We start from the raw sequence: 9,905 nt of genomic DNA on the forward strand, positions 1-9,905 counted from the left end.
ACTCGATATTTAACAATGATTACTCACAGGAAAGGAAAGAAACTGATATGTAAGCCTTGCGGGGTTCCGGTTGGCATTTCGGATAATGAGTGTCAATCGGGACGTCGCGGCGATTATCATGGGCCTGAGGGAGGTTCCGGGTCGTGACACATTACAACCATATACCATTACTCATAAACTTCCTATAACACACATATTTATATATGTATATATATATATATACACCCATCATCATCATGCACACCATCCCATCATCATCAGCTCACCATCCCATCATCATCAACTCAAGTGCACTCCCTACTCGCACATGGCTGGGTCATCACCGATTTATGCGCACTCCCTACTCGCACATACCCAGGTCATCATCGGCATATGTGCACTCCCAACTCGCACATAGCTGAGTCAATATCATTACACATCAATATATTCATACATATATATATATATATATATAAATATCAACATAATGTAGCAGTATATGATTCCATAATAGCCACATATCACAACACAAAGATAATTTATCAAGGGCTTGTTCCCAAGGCACCCATTCTTAAGAAAAGTTTAATAAAATCATTTAATGTCTTGTGCAAACACATTCACATTCCCAAAAATACTTTGAAATGCAAGTTCACTCACCGGGATTGTTGAACTTCTAATCGACTCTAACTTCGATTATTACTTCAAACGGACATGTGAGGCCTTGTTGGAACCTATCACCCACAATATAACTATAAAAAATATAACAGCCCATAAATCAAATTTCTAGCCATCTCTAACACCTTAAAATCAAATTCTAACTCATTTCTCACCTTGGTGGTTTTGTTTTTTGTAGTTGAATTCCTTTTCAAAAGCTTCCAAGCTACTATGGCAAGTCTCTTTTTCTCTCTCTAAAACTTTCAACTAGTGAGAGGAAAGTGTTGAACAAAGACTTTTTGAGGGTTTTAAGGTGTAAAAGTGGAAGAGCATGAAAAATCGTATGGAAGAGTGGGCAAAAGCATGAAATTTGGAGCTAGAGAGAGAAAGTTATGGAAGTTGCGAAGCAAACTTCCATGGAGGATGGAAGCAACGTGAGATGGAAGAAGAAGAAGAAGGAGAAGAAGCTGCTGGAGAGTGAAGAAGCTGCTGGAAAAAAAAATATTTATAGCTCAAGCTTATCCATTCCACTTGAAATTATGAAAATGCCCTTAACACATTAACTTGTTCTCCTTCAATCCTTGGTGCAATCATTTTACTCTTTTGATGCTAAAACAACTCCATAATAGTCTAGACATGCTCGGGTTTACGAAACTTAAAAATTTTGACTCGGGGTGCAAAATGACCATTTTGACCCTGTTGCGAAAACTATTGCCACATCTAGTTTTCTTCGTGTTTTCATCATTACACATTATTTATTTGGTCTTATGCCTATTTAGACCTTAAAATATCATAAAACCTTCTTTTGGGAGCCTTTTAGAGGAAATGACGAAACTACCCCTGACCCGTGTTATTACGTCTATGCGTAGCTATGAGCCTATAGGGGTTGAGGTCTCACACAAGGTATGATAAAGGATATATTTAAGCTTAAATTAACCCTAAGCACTTAATCAATCTAGGACATATAAAGAGCTCAAAATTTTTTTTGTATAGCACCCCTAAACTTGAAGTAAACTTTTCTTTGTACAACACACTTTATTTCCTTTCTTCTCTTTTTTTACACCCTCAAACTTATTTTTGACAATTATAACAATGGGTAATTTTCCTAACAACCATTGCCTTTTTTTTTTACCCTTCTCCCTCAATTTATCTTTAAGCTCAAACCATTCCCTAGAAAGATTTAAATACTTAAAGGGTGAAAGGTTCAAATTGTTGGATTTAAATAGACAAGTTAAGGCTAACACAATTGTGTATTTACAAAGAAAAGATAAATTAGGCTCAAAAAGGGTGACTAAGGATAAATATAACAAGGTAAGCTCAAAAAGGCTCAAACGATCCAAAAATGGCGTAAATCACTTATTATCCTAAGTGTTATCTAAGATTTTGCCTCAAGAAAGAATCAAACAAATTTTAGAATTTGCACTTCACTATACTTTTTCATCAACATAAACTCTCTCTAAATCATATTTAAATTCTAGGTAAAAGAATATAATGCTCAAAGTATTGGAAGTCACATTCTAAAATAAAGCTAACACAAGAATATCACATAAAATTAAATAATAACCATATGTTTCCTAAAAGCTAAGAATCACAAGATAATAAAAATATCATCCTAGGATAAGGAAAAATCATAAACAAGGAAAATGATAACTAATCCTAAAAGCATACAAATAATTAAAATTAAATCTAAAACTTCCACATAATATTCACCACCAAAAATAAATAAATTCACCCCCCCCAAACTTAAACTAAATATTGTCCTCAATGTTAGAAAAAATAAAGAAAAGGTAAAAAATACTCCCTTGGTGGTTGGAGGAATCCAAAGAAACTCTAACCTTCCTCCTCATCTTCATTGTCATCAATGCTTGTAGGAGGCCTTTTTTTTATTTACTGTAAAAAGAAAATAAATAAAGATTAAAGTAAACATATAAATAAATCAAATAAAAATAACTGAAATGAGAAAATATAAGTTTCGAAAGCTTGGGTTGCCTCCCAAGAAGTGCTTCTTTATGGTCACTAGCTTGACTTTGGTTGAAATCTTTTAAGGAGGCTTGAATTTGTGTGGAAAAAGCTTGAGGTGTGAAAGTAGCCTTCTCTTAAGATAAGGTTGTAATGGCTTTATGTCACAGCCCAATTTCTAGGCCATGACCGACGTAAAGGCCCAATGGGCTGAGCCCACTAAGCCCAAGCAAGCCTATTTATATAATCTTATACATTAATCCACATTTCTTTAAAATCCACAATTCGTAGTGTTCAACTATAATTCTTTTGAAAACAATTCATAAAACCCAATCATGCATTCATAATGGCATCATCAACCATTACATACATATATAGATTAACAAATGAATCTTAATATTTCACATCAAGTATTCATATACACATAATTAGACCTTGACCGTTAGCGGAATGACTCTGGGCACGATTGCTAACGTTTAGTGTCATGTTATACCTACCAAGCAATGGATAGGGAAGAGCACCTCGTCCTAGGATCCAATCACCTTTAACTCAATAAACTTAAAACATGAATTTTAAAAATGTGAGTACAAACTCAATAAGTGAACATAGGAAGGGAACAAGCAATGACAAGGAAAATTTAGAAATCATGATGCACTTAAGTTTGAAAACAATGCAACTTAGTTCAAGTTCTTATTAAAATCCCTCTATTAAACCCATGGTTATTAAATCATTTAATGATGAAGGAACCATATTTACCATGAAATTTGAAAGAGAGGAAATTTCCAACAATCATTCCATCTCACCCAGCTCATGTGCATCCCACCACATCGTGCACATAGCCAAACAGTATCACCATCCATCTCCCTCACCACCGTCATCACCGGTAAGTGCACACTCACCCCGCACATGCACGGTTGCATTTGTCACACAATGGTACCATTTATGACATAGTATACATATATATATCAACATCATACAAAAACATATGGATTCATCCTTTTACACATTTCACAATTCACAACATCAAACATTTTATCAAGGGCTTGTTCCTAGGAAATTTTAATGCAAATACTAATAAAATTTCCAAATGATTCATTGAAACACGTAAACATTTCCCCAAAACATTTTGAAATGGAAGTTCACTCACCTGACAAAACTAACACTGACAAGGTTCTAATCCAGGTAGTCCCGAAATACCATTAAACCTATATTTATCAATAAACCATAACAACCTCAATTAAGTTATAAATTTAAATCTAATAATTCTAATAAATTTACATTAGGTAATCTACCCTCTAACCAAACATTTAACCTAAATTTCTAGTCTAATTCTCAAACCCATCATATCAACTATTTCCAAATGTAAAGATTCTTTACCTTAGTGAGCTCGAAGGCATGAAAATCAACAAAAAACCTAATCTTTCCAAAAAAATAATTTGAAGAAATTAAGGAATAAATCTGAAAATATAACCATAAATTCAAAATTCCAAAAGTTGGAAATATATACCTTTCAACCTTGAAAATGAAGATTTGAAGCCAAAAATCCAAGTGTTGTTGAAAGTGAATTAGAAATAGAAAATAAAGGAAAGAAAGAGAGATTTTTCTTTCTTTCTCCTTGGGTTTGGAAGTGTTGGAAATTGGGGTTAGAAGTTGTAACTTTGGTGCACAAGGAGTTGGGAGAAGAAAGAAGCAAGAAGAGAAAGGAAATGAAAAGAAAACAAGGAAAGAAAATGAAAGAAAATTAACTTTCCATGGGAGAATGAGAGAATGGTGTTGGAATCTTCAAGAATGAAGAAGAAACATCTTGCTGGAGGAGATAAGGATGGTTTTGGGCTGATAAGAATGAGAGTCAAAGCTTCCTATGGAAGCTTTAACCAAATTTTGTGTAAAATTATCATTTTGCCCACCAAGTTTCTTCCTTTTTTAATTTAGTCCTCCCAACACTCACTTAACTCAAATTTCCTTCTATTATCTTTTTCTACACATGTAGAAACAAAGTATAAAGTTTGTACTCCAACGCGGTGTCCCCATAATATTTAAAATATATATTTACCCGCGCTATCTTTACTTAATAAAGACACGCGGCCCTATTAACATCATTTTTCTCTGAAATTTTCTCATTCCTCTTCTCCCCCACTTAGATTGACCATATACTCTTCCTTCATGGAAAATTTTGACACTGAATAAAATATTAATAATTTAATATTATTTTATTAATAAAATATTCTTTTATTTCAAAAATTTCCTCTTGTCTCCTTGGTACCCAAAATACCTTATTATGCCTCAATTCATTTCCGAATCACTTTTTATTTCACAAATTCTTCCTCGATAAAAATATTATTATTTTATTATTATTTTCTCACATGCGAAATACTTTATCCCAAACTATTCCTTTCATCTTTCATCATTTTTAAACATTATAATTAATCTCAATTAGCGTTTGATAAGCTTTATTAGTCACCATATCAAAGTAGGGGACATTACACTTTAACTCAAGATTTGGTGTTTGCTTAACCCAAGGTGGTGAAATGAGCTAACTTTTACCCAATTTCTCAAATTGAGTTTTTCTTAAATAATGCACTTTTGGTGTAGCCTTCAAAACATATGCAACATTTGTAAGTTCTTCATTCTGGTCCTTGGTTGTTACAACTTGAAACAAACAAGCTTCAAGCAGTTTCTTTGGATTTTCCATGTCAACAACTTCTTTAGGTAACTTATCAACTATATCTAGAAAAGGAATGGGACGCACATATAGCTTGACTTGTGGTAATGTAGATACTTCTTCCTCTTGATTAATTTTTTCATCTTGAACTTGATTACTGAAAGTATTACCTGAATCTACTTTATCTTGATCATTTACTACATTTTGCCATTTACCTTATCAAGATGCTTACCATATTCTTCTTTTCTAGGATTAGGCTTAATGTCATTTGGTAAAATTTCTTGAGGCCTATTGTTAATGTAATTAGCAAGGTTGCCCAATTGAGTCTCAAGATTTCATATTGATTCTACTTGACTTTGAATGATGGCATCATTCTTTGTCATGAATTGCATCAACATATCCTCTAAAGTTAGCTTCTTCTCACGTATTGGGGCTTTAACTTGTGACTAGAAATCCCACTGGAAAACAGGCTGTGATGAATATGTAGGACCCTAATCATTACTCCATGAAAAATATGGGTGATTCCACCATGAGTTGTAACTGTTGGAGTATTAATTGTTTTTCTGCCCATTGAAGCTTCCATCAAATTGCATTGATTCATAATAAGTTGGACAACAATCACTTGAATGCTCATCTCCACAAAGTTCGCATGTCACAAAAGGACTTTGAAAACCATTAACACTCCAATTGTCAATTTTTTGAGACAAAGCATCTACTTGAGAGGCCAAAACACTGATAGCCAATTCATAATCACTAGCAACCCTTCTAGGCACAAATTGTTTAGATGACCACTTATAGTTATAACAATTTATCACCTCAACCAAAAGTACTTGAAAATAAAATTAAAAAAATTTGAATTAAGACTAAAATTACTTGGTATTAGTATTAGTAAAAATTCTATAAAACAATTCCCCGGTAATGGTGCCAAAAACTTGTTAGTTAAAATTCTACTACGCAAGTATACTTATCAAATAGATAATATATAAGCAAGTAGAGTATCGATCTCATAAAGAATTGATCTAAAATTCTACTAAATACTAAAATTGGAACAATTTAATTTTATTCAAATAATTAAAATCTGAATTCTAATTAAACTAAAAACTACTCAACTAAAACTAATTTAATTAAAAATTAAAGCAACAAGATAATTGGGTAAAAAGCAAATCAAATAAGCCTAGGATTACAATATCCCTCACACTTCATCTAAATATTACCTCTCTTCCTTAACTTATTCCAATTGGTTGAATTGTTAATCTAGAGTCCTCAATTATTTATTAGGGTCTCCCGACTCATCTTATAAAAATATCTATTTTAACCCAAACACTATATCCCTATGTGAATTGAAATTAAAATAGACTCATTAAGTTCATACTCTAATCTGACTGCATATAGCCTATAGGTATATCCCTATCTTATATGCAAATCAATTAATATGATCATATGCTATCTCAATTTTAGTCTACACTAAACTCTCTTTCCTAAGTTTGTTTCAGTTCCTAAATCAATTTAATTGGTATAAGTTTGTTTAGGTTTCTAAATCAATTTAATTGGTGATCAATCAATTAAAGGCATTAAGAATAAATTGGAATAAACAATTCAAATCCCATTAAAGATAAGCAAGAAAGAGATTAAAAATTTCGATTACATGTGAATTCAATTGCAATCCTAGAAAAATAAATTTAGCTCATAATAATTAATAAAAACTTCATCCAAAGAAATTTAACCATTAATCCAAGTCAAAGAAAATAAGAAAAACACAACAGTAAAGAGAGAAAACTAATAGTTGGAGCTTTGTGATCTTGATTCTCCCTCCAATTCTTTTGTTTCTTTATCTTGTTTTTGGCTCCAAATCTTTAGAATAGTTGCTTGCTACCTCTTCCTTAAAATCTTTTAAAAAGGTCCCTTAAATAGGCTCTAAATAACCTAATTTCCAAAATCCCATCAACTTTTTTTATTTTTTGAAAATCACCCAACGCTGTGGCGATACTTCTTCAGCACTAAGCTCTTTGGAAAATCATATGGTGAATTTCATTTCACCAACGCTGCAACCTTGTTATCCTAGTGCTATGGCAGTCTATCAATTTTGAACATGATTTTTACCATGATCTACTCTAAACTGGGAAAAGTGATAAACATAAAAGTTATAGCATTGTCTCTTACTTTTCCAATGGATTAAGAATCATGTCAATTGAACTTTTAGATTGAAAGATATGCTCCAAATACTGCATCATGTTTAGTCCATGTGTACTACTACAGTGCTTTGACTTAGACAAATATTTTGACCACGGTCCAATCAGAACTGGGTGAATTGGTAAATAAACATTATAGCCCTTCTTCTTGGAATTCTTGTGGTCTAAGAATCACCTCATTTAGAGTTTTGTAGAGAGGGATATGGTCAAAATACTGAAACATATATGAATGTAGTCATCACCATACTTGCACTGATTTTCATCAAATGAGCCTTTTTCATCAAATTTCCTACAAAAACAATAACAGAAATTAGCAATAACTACTCTTAAAGTAATTAAAACAAAATAACATAAAATTTAACTAAAATAACTTAAATTAACTACTCAACATGTAATCAAACTTAAACTAGAAAAACAACTAAAATGCTACGATCTGAATCTAAAATCTCAAAGATCTAACTATTTAAGCCCCCAAACTATGTCAAAATAACTCCATATAATAAAGTTATCAAACCCTTTTATGTGGACATGCCCATTTATAAAAATAGAGATAAAACAAATCCAATACCAGTCAAAGTGAAGATGATGTTGAAAGAATTTGAGGATACTCTTCTAAAGGAGCTTTTTAGGATCGCTCCCCTAAAACTAATCGAGCTAAGGAAACAAATAGACAAGTTACTGCAAGTTGGGTTCATCAAACCCTCAAAAACACCCTTTGGGACCCCATTATTATTCCAGAAGAAGTAAGATGAGAGCTTGCAATTATACATGGACTATCGGGCTTTGAATAAAGTCGTAATATCTGAGTCATCTAAAGTATCTCTCTAAATTAGATTTCAAGTCCGGGAACCATCAAGTAAGAGTTATCGATGAAGATGAACTGAATACCACTTGTGTAACTCAGTATGATGCATTTGAATTTCTAATTATGCTTTTTGGACTAACCAATGCTCCCATCATGTTTTGCACATTAATGAATCAGGTTTTCTATGACTATCTGAACAATGTTTTGGTCATTATCTAGAAGACATCGTGGTGTATAGCTCAACAATGGAGGAGCATCAAAAGCACTTGTGATAGGTGTGCCAAAGGTTACAAGATAATCAATAGTATGTTAAAAGAGAGAAGTATGGAATCCTAAGCCATATCATTGAGCAAGGTCACATTCAAATGGATATGCAGAAAGTCAAGACCATTAAGGAATGGGTGACTTTTAAGAATGTCATCGAACTTCATTTTTTCTTAGTGTTAGCCAACTACTTGTGGAAGGGCATTCAAAAAGGACATTAGCATTTATGGAACTACAGAAAAAAAGACAAAAATGGAGTTGTACACCTCAACACCTAGAGGCTTTTAAAGGCCTTAAAGGAAGCAATGATGAAAGACCCTATCTTAGAGCTTCTAGAAATCAAAAAAATCTTTCCAAGTGCAAACAGATGTGTCAGATTTTGCCTTCGGAAAGGTACTACTGCAAAAAGGCTGCCCAGTTGCATTTAGAAGTAGAAAGTTAAACAAAGCTGAGCAGAGATATATGGCTAAGGAAAAAGAACTTTTAGCAATGATCCATTGTTTAAAGATGTGGCGACCTTACTTGCTAAGGTCTCAGTTTGTGGTAAAGTCAAACAACGTCGTAGCTAGTCATTCTTTACATAACCAAAACTTATAGTCAGGTAGGCAAGATGGCAAAAGTTCTTGGTCGAGTTTGATTTTCACTTCGAGCATAAAAGTAGGGAGAACTAACCAAGTGGAAGACGCCATCAGCAAAAAAAACGAATTTGCTGCCCTCAGATTGATTACCCCATAAACGTTCACAAATTGATTGAAGAAACTTAAAGCGAGACCCCTAGGCCATTGCCCTCATGAAATTAGTGGAAGACAAGAACTTTAAAGACTTTTTGGTGGAAAATAAGTCCTATTGACGAAGAGGCCACAAATGTTTGTTCCAAAAAGAAAAGAGTTGAGATAGAAGTTGATACAGGAGTTTCATGATACTTCTTGGGTTGGCCACCTAATGTAATAAAAGAATAAAGACTTATTTAAATTTTCTTAAATTGGTAAAATTATGTGTTAAGGTTTTGGAAAGTTTCAACATAAACAGTTTTCACCTCTATTTTGTGGGAGTGCATTTTTAGCAAATTAAATAATTAAATATATTCTTACGTGCATTTTGTAAAGTTGGTACCATTATCTTAGTAACTCAAATTAAAATGTCTTAGATAATTGATTTACTATATTACTAGTGACATAAAAACCTGGCACATACTAATTAATGAAAGACAAGGTATGGTTATTTTGTTTTGATTTGTTTAATTGATTGAGAAGATCGAATATAGTAAAACTTATATAAATTAATACCTTTGAATCATGAAAATTTATTAATTAATTGAGATATTATTTAATCTATAAATTAATAATTTATTAATTTATATATTAATTAATAAAAAATTAATTTATCAACTTTA

This window comes from Theobroma cacao, chromosome 2 (genome assembly GCF_053813885.1).
Source record: "Theobroma cacao isolate CCN51 chromosome 2, ASM5381388v1, whole genome shotgun sequence".
NCBI classification, from domain to species: Eukaryota; Viridiplantae; Streptophyta; class Magnoliopsida; order Malvales; family Malvaceae; genus Theobroma; species Theobroma cacao.